This window comes from Pan troglodytes, chromosome 10 (genome assembly GCF_028858775.2).
Source record: "Pan troglodytes isolate AG18354 chromosome 10, NHGRI_mPanTro3-v2.0_pri, whole genome shotgun sequence".
Lineage (NCBI taxonomy): Eukaryota > Metazoa > Chordata > Mammalia > Primates > Hominidae > Pan > Pan troglodytes.
In genome coordinates, this window is record NC_072408.2 from 15,759,001 (window position 1) to 15,775,649 (window position 16,649).

General features: G+C 42.0%; 1 pseudogene; it reads left to right on the top strand.

Moving 5' to 3' along the window:
- Positions 1 to 13,037: 13,037 nt before the first annotated feature.
- On the top strand, positions 13,038 to 16,376 carry LOC465376 (trifunctional enzyme subunit alpha, mitochondrial-like; annotated as a pseudogene).
- Positions 16,377 to 16,649: the final 273 nt, after the last annotated feature.

The window sequence follows — 16,649 nt, forward strand, 5'->3', positions numbered from 1 at the left end:
AGATGATATCTCATTGTGATTTTGATTTGTATTTCCCTCACGATTACTGTGTTAAGCACATTTTCATACACTTGTTGGACAATTGTATGTCTTCTTTTGAGAAATGTCTATTCAGGTCCTTTGTCCATTTTTAATTGGGTTATCTATGTGAGAATAAATATGATTTAAAAGCTGTTTGTGGACCAGGCGCGGTGGCTCACGCCTATAATCTCAGCACCTTGGGAAGCTGAGGTGGGCAGATCACTTGAGGTCAGGAGTTCTAGACCAGCCTGACCAACATGGTGAAACCTCATCTCTACTAAACATACAAAAATTAGCTGGGTGTGGTGGCGCGTACCTGTAATCCCAGTTACTCGAGAGGCTGCGGCAGAATTGCTTGAACCCAGGAGGCGGAGGTTGCAGTATGCTGAGATCACACCATTATACTCCAGCCTGGGCGACAAGAGTGAAACTCCATCTCAAAAAAATTTTAAAAAGCTGTTGGAACCCCAGAAACACTGTAAGCCTTGAGAGAGATGTGACTGTGATCTGAGTCACATATGGTTGCAACATCTGCTTCTCAAGTTATAGACTAACCCACTTCCTTATTTTTCTTGTCCTGTACAGTAACTAGAGAAAATTAAATGACGTCAAGGACAAAAACCTCCTGCCTTGTTAATTAATGACCCTTATCATAGATTAACTTCTCCTTTGTCGTCTTGCTTTGCCTAGACCAGATGACAGAAAACATATGACTATTACACCATCTGCAAAAGATGCAATATGTACCCTTCCCAAAAAGAAACACTGCCTATAATCAATCAAATTGTTATAACTATGCACCAACCTTGTATGAAAAATGCTGTAATTGTGCATAAACTCCTGTGTCTCTGCCTATATAAATGATACTTTAACTTCCCTAGTTCAGAACACTGACTCCATTTCCTTGGAGTTGGTGTTTCTGAATGGACTGTCTTCAAACTTTGTCCTTGAATAAACTTTATTTAAATTAGATTCTGACCCTTTTGATTATTTTAGGTTGACATTTTTTTTTTGGTACTAAGTTGTATGAATTCCTTATATATTTTGGATATTAAACCCCTGTCTACCTTTTTTTCCTTTTTGAAACAGGGTCTCGCTCTGTCACCCAGGCTGGAGTCCAGTGATGCAATCACAGCTCACTGCAGCCTTGACCTCCCAGGCTCAAACAATCCTCCTGCCTCAGCCCCCCGAGTAGCTGGGACTACAGACACAAGCCACCAGGCCCAGATGATTTTTATACTTTTTTGTAGGAATAGAGGCCTCACTTTGTTGCCCAGGCTGACCTTAAACTCCTTGGCTCAAGTGATCCTCCTGCCTCAGCTTCCCAAAGTTCTGGGATTATATGGCATTAGCCACTGCACCTAGCCGGACATTAACCCCTTCATCAGATATATGATTAGCAAATATTTTCTTCTAACCTACAGGTTGCCTTTTCATGTTGATGATTGTTTTCTTTGCTGTGTAGAAGCTTTTCAGTTTGATTTAGTCCCACTTTTTATTTATGCTTTTGTTGCCTATTCTTTTGGTGTCATAGCCAAAAACATCATTGCCAAGGCCAACGTCAAGAAGCTGCCCATTCCCACTCCCATTTTCTTCTAGTAGTTTTACGGTTTCAGGCCTTATTTAAGTCCTTAATCCATTTTAGTTGATTTTTGTGTATGGTGTAAGACAAGGGTCCAATTTCATTCTTTTGCATGTGGATATCCAGTTTTCCTAACACAATTTATTGAAGAGACTATCCTTTCCCTACTGTGTATTCTTGGTACCCCTGTTGAAAATTAGTTGACTTGTGGGGTGTGGTGGCTCACGTCTGTATTTCCAACACTTTGGGAGGCTGAGGTGGGTGGATCACTTGAGGTCAGGAGTTCAAGACCAGCTTGGCCAACATGGTGAAACCCTGTCTCTACTAAAAATATAAAAATTAGTCAGGTGTGGTGGCTCATGCCTGTAATCCCAGCTACTTGGGAAGCTGAGGCAGGAGAATCACTGAACCTGGGAGGTGGAGGTTGCAGTGAGCTGAGATCATGCCACTGCACTCCAGGCCGGGCAACAGAGACTCTGTCTCAAACACATACACACACACACACAAAGAAAATTAGTTGACTTTGTATGCTGGAGTTTATTAGGGAGTTTTCTATTCTCTTAGTCTACATGTCTGTTTTTATGCCAGTACCATACAGTTTTGACTACCATGGTTTTGTGCTATAATTTGAAATCAGAAAGTATACTGCCTGTAACTTTGTCCTTCTTTCTCAAGATTGATTTGTGTATTCAGGGTCTTTTGTTCCATACAAATTTAAAATTGTTTATTTCTTTGAAAAATGGAATTTTGATGGGAATTGTGTTTAATCATTTAATCTCTATGTCCCTTTATTTAGTATAAACTTTTTTTTTTTTTTGAAGGAGTGGAGTGCAGGCTGGAGTGCAGTGGCACGATCATGGCTCACTACAGCCTCGATTTCCCAGGCTCAGGTGATCCTCCCACCTCAGCCTCCTGAGTAGCTGGGACTACAGGTATGTGCTATCATGCCCAGCTAATTTTTGTATTTTTTGTAGAGATGGGGTTTTGCCATGTTGCTCGGGCTGGTCTCGAACTCCTGGGCTCATATGATCTGTCTGCCTTGGCCTCCCAAAGTGTTGCGATTATAGGCGTGAGCCACTGTGCCAGGCCAATATAGACATTTTAACAATATTAACTCTTCTAATCCATGAACACAGGATATCTTTCCACTTATTTGTCATCTTCTTCAACTTCTTTCATCAATGTTTTATAAGTTTCAGTGTATATATCTCTTACCTCCTTGGTTAAGTTTATTCTTAACTATTGTATTCTTTTTGATGCTATCATAAATGAAATTATTTTCTTGATATCCTTTTCGGGTAGATATTTGTTCTTGTAAATAAATGCAACTACTTTTTGTATGTTGGTTTTTTAATCCTGCAACTTTACTGAATTTATTAGTTCTAATCGTTTTTTTGTGTGTGTACTTCTTAGTTTTCTACATACAGAATTATGTCATCTACAAAGAGAAATAATTTTACTTCTTACTCTCAAATTTGGATGCCTCTTATTTTTCTTGTGTGATTGTTCTTGCTAGCACTTCCAGCATTATGTTGAATAGAAGTGGCAACAATGGGCATCCTCGTCTTGTACCAGATCTTAGAGAAAAAGTTTTCAGCTTTTCCATTAATTTTGATATTAGCTGTGTGCTTTTCATAAATGGCTATTATTGTGCGGAGGAATTTCCTTCTATACCTATTTCGATGCGTTTTTTTTTTCTCTGCCATGAATGAGTATTGAAGTTTGTCAAATGCTTCTGCATCTCTTGATATGATCATGTGGTTTTTAATATGACATAGCACATTGATTGATTTGTATGTGTTAAACCACTCCAAAGGGATAAATCCCACTTAGTTATGGTGTAGAATCTTTCTGATGTGTTGTTGAATTTGGTTTGTTACTATTTTATTGAGGATTTTTGTATCTATCACATATTTCTTTTTCCTTTTTTTTTTCTTTTCTTTTCTTTTTTTTTTTTTGAAACAGAGTCTTGCTCTGTCACCCAGGCTGGAGTGCAATGGCGGGATCTCAGCTCACTGCAACCTCTGCCTCCCGGGTTCAAGCAATTCTCCTGCCTCAGCCTCCTGAGTAGCTGGGATTACAGGCGCCCGCCACCAAGCCAGGCTAATTTTTGCATTTTAGTAATGATGGGGTTTCACCATGTTAGTCAGGCTGGTCTCCAACTTCTGACCTCAAGTGATCCACCCACCTCAGCCTCCCAAAGTGCTGGGATTACAGGCACGAACCACCACACTCGGCCAATTTTTTTGTATTTTCAGTAGAGACGGGGTTTCACCATGTTGGCCAGCCTGGTCTCAAACTCTTGACCTCAGGTGATCTGCCCACCTCGACCTCTCAAAGTGCTAGGATAACAAGGCATGAGCCACCACGCCCAGCCTATCACGTATTTCTTAATGGCACCTCCTTTAAACACATACAATCACATCCTTACTGAAACTGAAATTATTTTTTAAAGCCCAATAACTTCCGTGACAAGGGCCCTCTTTTTTCCTGCTCAGCGTCTGACTGGGGAGTGATCCCATTCTCTACACAAAACGTCATTATCTAACAAGTTCAGCCAACAGCTAGAAAGCAGAAAAGCTGGGACTGAGATTTGAAAGCATCAGCCTTACTCCAAAGCCCATGCAATACTGTCAAGCTGGTAAAATCAATCCTACAGACCTTAATCTATTTGACCATATCAATTTAGAAACCTTCATCAGAGCTACGGAGAAAGATCCCCCTGCCGCCGCCACATAACTATATCATTTAGAATTGGTATATGTCAGGCAAACTCAATAAATGGCTTATGCAAGAAAGACTTTGTCTTCCACCCAAAAATGTAGACAGTTGACTTAGCAAGTATTAAATCTAAATCTAATTGAAACGTGGACCTTTACTTCCTTGGAGCTCCTTGCTTTATCAAAAGAGGCTCTGTTGGCAGAATTATCTGTGGATATTTGTTTATTCTATTTTATAAAATATATTTGATATAGTGTTGGCAAAACCTAATAAACACAACACAAAATACAGTCTACATTCCTGTATAATGTCTCCTTCTGTTTTGAAAATCTTTTCAGTGTATAGACTGCAAAAAAGATTCTCTCTAACATATATCAATCGGTTTTAGATATTCAGCATTTGAAAATAAAGTTCCTGGAGAGAAACAAATATTCTGTTTGTTTTGATGTTCTACCCCTTTGGGGGCAATTTAAAAAAGTGATTTTATGACAAATTTATGAAGATTACCTTTGAAAGCTGAAATTCATTCATCTAATTAATATTTATTAAAGGCCTATTATGAGAGAGCATAAGGGGAACATCGAAGGTGAATACTGGTGTGCATTATAGTTCTTCAAGCAGTTTATAATGTTGTTAAAAGCTTTAAAAATAGACATAATACTTAAAGGCAGGCATGGTGGCTCATGCCTATAATCCCAGCACTTTGGGAGACCCCGGCGGGCAGATTACCTGAGGTCAGGAGTTTGAGACCAGCCTGGCCAACATGATGAAACCTTGTCTCTACTAAAAACACAAAAATTAGCCGGGTGTGGTGGTGCATGCCTGTAATCACAACTACCCGGGAGGATGAGGCAGCAGAATCCTTTGAACCCGGGAGGCAGAAGTTGCAGTGAGCCGAGATTGTGTCATGGCACTCCAGCCTGGGTGACAGAGCGAGATTCTGCCAAAAAAAAAAAAAAAGACAAAATGCTTAAATGACTGATGATATTAAAATAAATAGCTATAAAAGACAAATCTAAAAATTACTGAATCATGACATCTCAAAGTTGAAGGAACTTTAGGTTTCTCTACCCTATGCTTTTCAAAATGGGACATGCATATCTGGAGATATGCTTATTTTTTGAGGGTGCAGCAATCGATCAAGGATAAGTCGAAGCCACAGGATGGATATGCCGTGCTTTCCTGGAACCTAAAGGTTTCCCAAAAATTAGAGGAAAACATTTTTATTTAAAAAATTATTTAGAGAAGAATGTAATATGCACATTAATTTCCTTATACTTATGTCTTTTCCCTATTTTTTTTTTCTTTTTTTGGGACAGAATCTCACTCTGCCACCCAGGCTGGAGTGCAGTGGTACAATCTTGGCTCACTGCAACCACCATCTCCTGGGCTATCCCACCTCAGCCTTTCAAGTAGCTGGGACCACAGGCACCCGCCACCACACCTGGCTAATTTTTGTATTTTTTGTAAAGATGGGGTTATGCCACGTTGTCCAGGCTGGTCTCGAACTCCTGGACTCAAGACATCCGCCTGACTGGGCCTCCCAAAGTGCTCGGGTTACAAATGTGAGCTACCGCACCCGGCCTTTCTTTTCCCCATGTTATCTTCTGCTCTCATGAGAAAAGGAAAAGGCCTCAAGACACGGAAGACTTCAACAATTTTTATTTTCCCCTGTCTGCAAAGTAAACCCACATGTAGCAGGCCTACCAGTGTGGTTGCTAATATAGCATCATGAAACTTTTAAAGATAAAACATAGATTCCAAGTAAGCTGAGTGATTTGCAATTATACCCTCAGATGCTCAGCATTTCTTAGTTTACTCTTCTTTATAGACAGTTTAATGGGGAAAAAACTGAGAAACAATGATTCTCTAATGCTCTGTAAAAAGCATGAATTCTTGCTAAAACTTTCCAAATTGTGGTCTCCTACCTTTTTTTTTTTTTTTTTTTTAGACAAGTTCTTGCTTTGTTGCTTTGTTGCCCAGGCTGGAGTGCAGTGGCACAATCTCAGCTCACTGCAGCCTCAACCTCCTGGGCTCAAATGATCCTCCCACCTCAGCCTCCCGAGCAACTAGGACCACAAGCATGTGCCACCACTCTCGGCTAATTTTTAAATTTTTTACAGTGACAGGATTTCACTATGTTGCCCAGGCTAGTCTTGCACTCCTGGGCTCAGGCAATCCTCCTGCCTCAGCCTCCCAAAATGCTGGGATTACAGGCATGAGCCACTGCACCTGGCCTCTCTTACTCTCTTGTACAAACCCAGCATAGTTGACCTTCTATATCTGTGAGTTCCAAAGGCTTGGATTGAAAATAATTGAAAAACAAACAAACAAAATAACAATTAAAAATAATATGAATTTTAAAAACAATATGGTATAGCAACTATTTACATAGCATTTACATTGTATTAGGTATTATAAGTAGTCTAGAGATGACTGAAAGTATACAGGAGTATGTGTGTAGCTTATATGCAAATACTATGCCGTTTTATATAAAGGACTTGAGTGTCCTCGGATTTTGGTATCTGAGGAGGGTCCTGGAACCAATCAATCCCTCGTGATTCCCAAAGGACAGCTGTACCAGGATATGCATCATCCACTTGGTGGCATGAGTTCAGAGGAAGAAGAAAATCATGGTAGATAGAAGCTATAATAATCAAAATAATTGAAATAATCAAAAGCTTCATGATAGGCAGTGCTTGATTGAGACTTTGATGAATAGATAGGATTTGCACATTTATTTATCATTTGAATAGTGAAATGCATAAAAAATATTTGACTCTTCATTTATCTTCATTGATGATGGGGCAGAGAATTCTGGGAATAGAGTATAGTGTAATGAAACCAGCATGGTCTTTGAAGACAGAGAGACTTGGGCCCAAGATCTGTCCCTTTTTTTTTTTTCTTTGAGGCAGGGTCTCACCCTGTCACCTAGGCTGGAGTGCACTGGTGCAATCATAGGTCTCTGCAGCCTCCAGCTCCTCAAGCAATCCTCCCACCTCAACCTCCTGAGTAGCTGGGACTACTAACGTGTGCCACCACACCCAGCTAATTTTTGTATTTTTTGTAGAGACAAGGTTTCGCCATGTTTGCCCAAGCTAGTCTCAAACTCCTGGGTTTAATTAATCTGCCTGCCTTGGCCTCCCAAAGTGCTGGGATTACAGGAGTGAGCCACCGCGCCCAGCAGATCTGGCACTGTCACTTAGGAAATGCATGGCATTGGGAAAGAATTCCTTCCTCACAAAGTCATCCTGATGGTTTTCTTAGCTACTGTGTGTGAATATGAAAGCATGGCATCTGGGATATGTAAAATATGCTTGATAAAATTTCTCATCTCTCCAGGTGACAGGAACAGCATGAGCTTGTTGTCCTCACAACCTTGCTGTCATCTTCTCTCCAGGCAACAGGAACAGCAGGGTTGTGAGGACTTGCTTCTGATATTTTAGCAACTGCTTGAGCTCAGTCTGGTTTGAGTGAAGGCTCATAGTAAAGCTATGATTACATAAAATTGAGATGTTATTCATATTTTACATAATCTTCTTAAGTAAAACTCTAATAAAATCCAGAGTTAACTAATTTACATGTAACCATAAAGTTCTTTATGTTAAGGCAACATGATTTGTCCAGCATAAGAAAATACTTTATTTCTTAGAAAGCAATATTCCTTGTTCACCTTGCTTCTTCTAAGGGAAGAAAAATTATATCTCTTATAATTACAGAATCATTTTCTGTTTTGGGGGATTTGGAGTTAGTGAGACTAAAAAACAATTTTGTGGGGTTTCATTCAGCTATTAGTTATTTTCCTTACAAACTACTGTCTCCCCTCACCAACTTCTATTGAAAAACCACAGCACAACCTGGCTAGTCCATTTTTAACAAAAATAACATGACTTGGAAATTGTGCTGCTGGTGCACATCTGGACTTCACCACTTAATCCTCACCATGAGAAGCACAAGGTGAGGTTTCATTATGGCCACTGTGTGAAGCTAAAATGGGGACTTCCCCTGGGAGTCTCCAGGGTGTACATTCCTATGTCTGAGGCCAGCATGCTCCGGCAGTGACTCCCCAGGCCACTATTTTTGGACACCAGCTAGATTGTTCAATATGATACTTTGTTGTTTTTAAAAAGAGCCCAAAAAGGAGTCTGTGTGGGTGAAAGTGTGATTTTTGGAGTGCTTCTACTTCTGCATTCCCCGATTTTTGTTTTTCTCAGTTTACTGCCAGCCATATTATAGAACTTCTCTGGGGTATGAAGAAGTTGAATGACAGGCCTTTATGCATATACAGGAATTACTCATTCAACTTCTGCTGTGCAGCTGCCCAGGACTCTTCAAGGATGAGAGAACAGTAAACAAGAATGTATCAAAAATCTAGGACTGGGCAAAGGGCTAAAACAAAAGAATTATTTTTAATGGGAAAATGAACTAAGGAACCTCCTCTGATCACGCACATATAAGACATAGAGTAGTGGGAAAAGTTAGGTTTTGTAATCTAGCACGTAGAGATTTGAATTCTGTCTCCACCATTTCCTATCCATCCTCCTGCTCCATATTTCTTTGAATGTGTTACCTAATGTCATATGTTTCAGTTCTTCCATGTATAAAATGTGATCAAATAATAGTGATAATAGCTAACATTTATTGTGTACTTACTTTATGGAAGATTCTGTGCTAAGCACATTGCACATAGTATCTCATTTAAATCCAAGAGGTAGGAACTATTATTATTCCTATGTTCAGGCATAAATACTGAGGTGGCTTAGAGGAGAAACAAGTATTTTACAGGATAGCTAAAGATATCGTAGGCCAGGCATGGAGGCTCACGACTGTAATCCCAGCACTTTGGGAAGCTGAGGCTGGTGGATCACTTGAGGTCAGGAGTTTGAGATCAGCCTGGGCTACATAGTGAGACCTTGTCTTGAAAAAAATAATAATAATAACATAAACAAGTGTCTCAGCATGTTGCACAGAAGTTACTCTATAAATAATAACTGTTTTTATAAAATATTATCTTACGATAACTGCCATATTTAATAATGGTATATTAGAAGATGAGATATTTCAACACCACACATCTACAACCATTTGATCGTTGACAAACCTGACAAACACAAGCAAGGGGGAAAGGATTCCCTATTTAATAAATGGTGCTGGGAAAACTGGCTAGCCATATGCAGAAAACAGAAAACTGGACCACTTCCTTACATCTTATACAAAAATTAACTCAAGATGGATTAAATACTTACATGTAAAACCCAAAATCATAAAAACTCTAGAAGAAAACCTAGGCAATACCATTCAGGACATAGGGATGGGCAAAGACTTCATGACTAAAACACCAAAAGCAATTGCAACAAAAGCCAAAATTGACAAATGGGATCTAATTAAACTAAAGAGCTTCTGCACAGCAAAAGAAACTCATCAGAGTGAACAGGCAACCTACAGAATGGGAGAAAAATTTTGCAATCTAACCATCTGACAAAGATCTAATATCCAGAATCTACAAGGAACTTAAACAAATTTACAAGAAAAAAAACAAACAACCCCAACAAAAAGTGGGCAAAGGATATGAACAGACACTTCTCAGAAGAAGACATTCATGTGACCAACAAACATGAAAAAAGCTCATCATCACTCGTCATTAGAGAAATCCAAATCAAAACCACAATGAGATACCATCTCATGCCAGTTAGAATGGTGATTATTAAGTTAGGAAACAACAGATGCTGGCAAGGCTGTGGAGAAATAGGAATGCTTTTACACTGTTGGTGGGAGTGTAAATTAGTTGAACCATTGTGGAAGACGGTGTGACAATTCCTCAAGGATCTAGAACCAGAAATACCACTTGACCCAGCAATCCCATTACTGGGTATATACCCAAAGGGTTATAAATCATTCTACTATAAAGACACATGCACATGTATGTTTATTGCAGCACTATTGACAATAGCAAAGAGTTGGAACCAACCCAAATGCCCATCAGTGATAGACTGGATAAAGAAAATGTGGCACATTTATGCCATGGAATACTATGCAGCCATAAAAAGAATGAGTTCATGTCCTTTGCAGGAACATGGATGAAGCTGGAAGCCATCATTCTCACCAAACACAGGAACAGAAAACCAAACACCGCATGTTCTCACTCATAAGTGGGAGTTGCACAATGAGAACACATGGACACAGGGAGGGGAACATCACACACCAGGGCCTGTTGGGGGATGGGGGGCAAGGGGACAGAGAGCATTAGGACAGATACGTAATGCATGCAGGGCTTAAAACCTAGATGATGGGTTGACAGGTGCAGCAAACCACCATGGCACATGTATACCTATGCAACAAACCTGCACGTTCTGCACATGTATCCCAGAACTCAAAGTAAAATTTAAAAAAAAAAAAAGAATAACCAAAATTTCGTCTTTCTACTTCAAAGCTTCCCTTAAAAAAACATAGAAGACGAGATATTTCAAAAATATAAGTTGTCACCATCAACAAGTTATCTGCACCCATAGTTCAAAGTTTTCTGATTAGTTATGAAATATGAGTAGATTTATGGTTCTCACATTTTGGTGTGAGTGAGTGAGTGCATAAAATTGCAGATTCTACAAATTTCGATTTCATGCATCCCAGGGCTCTGCCGTTTTGAAAAACATGCCAATAATTCATTCCAAATCTGGTGGTCAGTTTGGAGCCAAACTTTGATAAATATTGGCCTAGAAGATCTCCAAAGTCTCATCCAGCTCTAAAACGACAATATATATATTTTTAAACTGTCATGGGGTTATGGGGAAAAGGAGGTCGCTTTTCAACAAATTGAAATGCCAGGGAGAATTAGAGGTCCTCCAAATCACATGGAACTCTTCACAGGGTTTTTTTTCTTTGTGGGTAGATACAGTCCAAAGACCAAATTCCATATTAGTTGTTTGCTCAGAGATGCAATGTAAAGACTGATATGATTCCAAAGACTAGTAGAATAAATCTTGACCCAATTAGCTCTAAAATGGATGAGGGACAGTTCCTAAGGAAATTATAGCATATTAGAAACAACATGTTTTCTGTAGAATTGCCATTTTCATCTCTAAAGATATTTCTTTCTAGAGAGTCTCGAAGTCCTGGAACCATGTTGGTAAATTCTTCCTCCTTGGTTCTCTTTTTCTTTTAGGGTCTGCACGGGTGATTGCCTTTCTACTAATTAAATCACAACCCCTCTTGATTTCATTAAAATCAGTGTCCTTAATGAGATTTGAGAAGCAAACGAATTGACATCAGCAGCTCCAAATTCTTTTTTTTTTTTTTTTTAGACGGAGTCTCGCTTTGTCGCTCAGGCTGGGGTGCAGTGGCGCGATCTCGGCTCACTGCAAGCTCCGCCTCCCAGGTTCACGCCATTCTCCTGCCTCAGCCTCCCGAGTAGCTGGGACTACAGGCGCCCACCACGCCCGGCTATTTTTTTCTATTTTTTAGTAGAGACGGGGTTTCACCGTGTTAGCCAGGATCGTCTCGATCTCCTGACCTCGTGATCTGCCCGCCTCGGCCTCCCAAAGTGCTGGGATTACAGGCGTGAGCCACCGCGCCCGGCCAGCAGCTCCAAATTCTTTAGTTCACACTGCAGCCGGTTTCCCCCTCCCCACAACCCCTCACCCTTCTTACCCACCCGTCACCGATCCACACACTCCCCGCCCATATCCACACATTGGCTAAAATTACCAATCAATGAGGGCCTTTTCACTTTGTTACCAGAGGAGGAAAGGAAGAGTCAACCATCTCAGTATGGTTAGAAAACAACACTACTAACTCAGTACATGCCAGCACTTTGGGTAATTTATTCAGCCTGCCCCTACCTCCGTGCATTCAGGTTAATTTAGACCTCCATCCATAGGTTCCCTAAAGGAGGTATGGCCACAGCAAAAAATAAGTAAAATCAAAATTCTCCTATTGAGACAATTTTCCTGGATGTGCTCTGTAATTAGTTATTTACGCTCCAAGCAAATAATCCTAAAATCTTGATTAAGACAGACTAGAAAAGTCACATTGTGCATGATTTCATTTATATGGAAGTATTTAATTTATATGAAAATATATCCGGGATAGGTAAATCCCTAGAGGCAGAAAGCAGACTGGTAGTTGCCCAGGGGCTAGAGAGGAGACTAGGGAGTGGCTACTTAAGGAATATGAGGTTTTCTTTTGGGGATAGGAAAACGTTTTGAAAATAGAGGTGGTTGGGCCGGGCGCGGTGGCTCACGCCTGTAATCCCAGCACTTTGGGAGGCCGAGGCGGGGCAGATCACGAGGTCAGGAGATCAAGACCAACCTGGCTAACACGGTGAAACCCCGTCTCTACTAAAAATACAAAAAAAAAATTAGCCGGGCGTGGGGGCGGGCGCCTGTAGTCCCAGCTACTCGGGAGGCTGAGGCAGGAGAATGGCGTGAACCCGGGAGGCGGAGCTTGCAGTGAGCCGAGATCGCGCCACTGCACTCCAGCCTGGGCGACAGAGCGAGACTCCGTCTCAAAAAAAAAAAAGAGAGAAAGAAAGAAAATAGAGGTGGTAGTTACTCAAGTCTGTATGTACCAAACGCCACTCAATTGTACACTTTAAAATGCTTAATATTGTGTTATGTCAATTTCACCTTAATTTTTAAAAATCCTGATTAAGAGGAAAAGTCCTCCGCTCAGGCGGCCCTGCTAAAGTGCTCTTCACTGCTGTCCTCTTCAGCTCAACATGGTGGCCTACCGGGCGATTGGCATCCTCAGCCGCTTCTCTGACTTCAGGATCCTCTGATCCTAAGGTTATAGACGCCGCAATTTTACAGAGTCTTCTGCTTTGCTGACCAGAACCCATATTAACTATGGAGTCAAAGGGGATGTGGCAGTTATTCGAATTAAATCTTCCACTTCAAAGGTAAATACACTGAGTAAAGAGCTGCATTCAGAGTTCATGGAAGTTATGAATGAAGTCTGGGCTACTAATCAAATCAGAAATGCTGTCCTTATTTCATCAAAGCCAGGCCGCTTTATTGCAGGTGCTGATATAAATATGTTAGCCACTTGCAAGACCCCTCAAGAAGTAACACAGGTATCACAAGAAGCACAGAGAACATTTGAGAAACTTGAAAAGGCCACAAAGCCTGTTATAGCTGCCATCAGTGGATCCTGCCTGGGAGGAGGGCTTGAGCTTGCCATTTCATGCCAATATAGAATAGCAACAAAAGATGGAAAAACAATATTAGGTGCCCCTGAAGTCTTGCTGGGGATCTTACCAGGAGCAGGAGGCACACAAAGGCTGCCCGAAATGGTGGGTGTGCCTGCTCTTTTTGACATGATGCTGACTAGTAGAAACATTCATGCAGATAGCGCAAAGAAAATGGGACTGGTTGACCAATTGGTAGAACCCCTGGGACCGGGAATAAAACCTCCAGAGGAATGGACAATCGAATACCTGGAAGCAGTTGCAATTACTTTTGCCAAAGGACTAGCTGATAAGAAGATCTCTCCAAAGAGAGACAAGGGATTGGTGGAAAAATTGACAGCGTACACCATGACTATTCCATTTGTCAGGCAACAGGTTTACAAAAAAGTGGAAGAAAAAGTGCAAAAGGAGACTAAAGGCCTTTATCCTGCACCTCTGAAAATAATTGACGTGGTAAAGACTGGAATTGAGCGAGGGAGTGATGCTGGTTATCTCTCTGAATCTCAGAAATTTGGATCACTTGCAATGATCAGTGAATCAAAGGCCTTGATGGGTCTCTACCATGGTCAGGTCTTGTGCAAGAAGAATAAATTTGGAGCACCACAGAAGGATGTTAAGCGTCTGGCTATTCTTGGTGAAGGGCTGAAGGGAGCAGGCATCACCCAAGTCTCTGTGGATAAGAGGCTAAAGACTATACTTAAAGATGCCACACTCACTAGGCTAGGCCAAGGACAGCAACAAGTGTTCAAAGGATTGAATGATAAAGTGAATAAGAAAGCTCTAACATCATTTGAAAGGGATTCCATCTTCAGCAACTTGACTGGGTGTGGGGAAAAGAGAGATCAGACTGTTACTGTGTCTACGTGGAAAGAAGTAGACATAGGAGACTCCATTTTGTTCTGTACTAAGAAAAATTCTTCCGCCTTGAGATGCTGTTAATCTGTAACCCTACCCCCAACCCTGTGCTTGCGGAAACATGTGCTGTGTCGACTCAAGGTTTAATGGATTAAGGGCTGTGCAGGATGTGCTTTGTTAAACAGATGCTCGAAGGCAGCATGCTGATTAAGAGTCATCACCACTCCCTAATCTCAAGTACCCAGGGACACAAAACACTGCGGAAGGCCGCAGGGACCTCTGCCTAGGAAAGCCAGGTATTGTCCAAGGTTTCTCCCCATGTGATAGTCTGAAATATGGCCTCGTGGAAAGGGAAAGACCTGACCGTCCCCCAGCCCAACACCCGTAAAGGGTCTGTGCTGAGGAGGATTAGAAAAAGAGGAAAGCCTCTTTGCAGTTGAGATAAGAGGAAGGCATCTGTCTCCTGCTCATCCCTGGGCAATGGAATGTCTCGGTGTAAAACCCGATTGTATATTCCATCTACTGAGATAGGAGAAAGGCATCTGTCTCCTGCTCATCCCTGGGCAATGGAATGTCTCGGTGTAAAACCCGATTGTATATTCCATCTACTGAGATAGGAGAAAACCGCCTTAGGGCTGGAGATGAGACATGGTGGCAGCAATACTGCTCTTTAATGCATTGAGATGTTTATGTATGTGCACATCAAAGCACAGCACCTTTTTCTTTACTTTGTTTATGATGCAGAGACATTTGTTCACGTTTTCCTGCTGACCCTCTCCCCACTATTACCCTATTGTCCTGCCACATTCCCCTCTCCGAGATGGCAGAGATAATGATCAATAAATGCTGAGGGAACTCAGAGACCGGTGCCGGCGCCGGTCCCCTGGGCCCACTTTTCTTTCTCTATACTTTGTCTCTGTGTCTCTTTCTTTTCTCAGTCTCTCGTCCCACCCGACGAGAAACACCCACAGATGTGGAGGGGCAGGCCACCCCTTCAACTGGGCAGCTTGATTAGCAACGTTTTAAAGGTCGACATGGTGATTGAAGCTGTGTTTGAGGACCTTAGTCTTAAGCACAGAGTGCTAAAGGAAGTAGAAGCGGTGATTCCAGATCACTGTGTCTTTGCCAGTAACACATCTGCTTTCCCAATCAGTGAAATCGCTGCTGTCAGCAAAAGACCTGAGAAGGTGATTGGCATGCACTACTTCTCTCCCATGGACAAGATGCAGCTGCTGGAGATGATCACAACCGAGAAAACTTCCAAAGACACTCAGTGCTTCAGCTGTAGCAGTCAGTCTCAAGCAGGGGAAGGTCATCATTGTGGTTATGGATGGACCTGGCTTCTATACCACCAGGTGTCTTGCACCCATGATGTCTGAAGTCATCCGAATCCTCCAGGAAGGAGTTGACCTGGAGAAGCTGGATTCCCTGACCACAAGCTTTGGCTTTCCTGTGGGTGCCGCCACACTGGTGGATGAAGTTGGCGTGGATGTAGCGAAACATGTGGCGGAAGATCTGCGCAAAGCCCTTGGGGAGCGGTTTGGAGGTGGAAACCCAGAACTGCTGACACAGATGGTGTCCAAGGGCTTCCTAGGTCGCAAGTCTGGGAAGGGCTTTTACATCTATCAGGAGAGTGTGAAGAGTAAGAATTTGAATTCTGATGTGGATAGTATCTTAGTGAGTCTAAAGATGCCTCCTAAGTCTGAAGTCTCCCCAGGTGAAGACATCCAGTTCCGCCTGGTGACAAGATTTGTGAATGAGGCAGTGATGTGCCTGCGAGAGGGGATCTTGGCCACACCTGCAGAGGGAGACATCACAGCTGTCTTTGGGCTTGGCTTCCCGCCTTGTTTTGGAGGGCCTTTCTGCTTTGTGGCTCTGTATGGCCCCCAGAAGATAGTGGACCGGCTCAAGAAGTATGAGGCCGCCTATGGAAAACAGTTCACTCCATGCTAGCTGCTAGCTGACCATGCTAATAGCCCTAACGAGAAGTTGTACCAGTGAGCAGGTCTCATGCTTCGCTCAGTCAGTGCACTAACCCTAGCTTTGGGCAGTGCTGGTTTTCCAACAGAGTGGCATCTAGACTTATCAGAGTAACGAGAAGGAAGACAAACCCTGGCACTGGGTTTGCTCCCTGATTAAAGTGCCTTCAGCCAAGACCATCTCTCCCTCCTGGTGAAGTCTGACTGTGAATTAGAGTTTGCACTTCCTATCGGAAGGTGGAACCCGCTGTGCTCATTGTATAAGCCCTGAGGCCTAGAGTGGCAGCCAAGAGCCATCTGGAGCCATCTC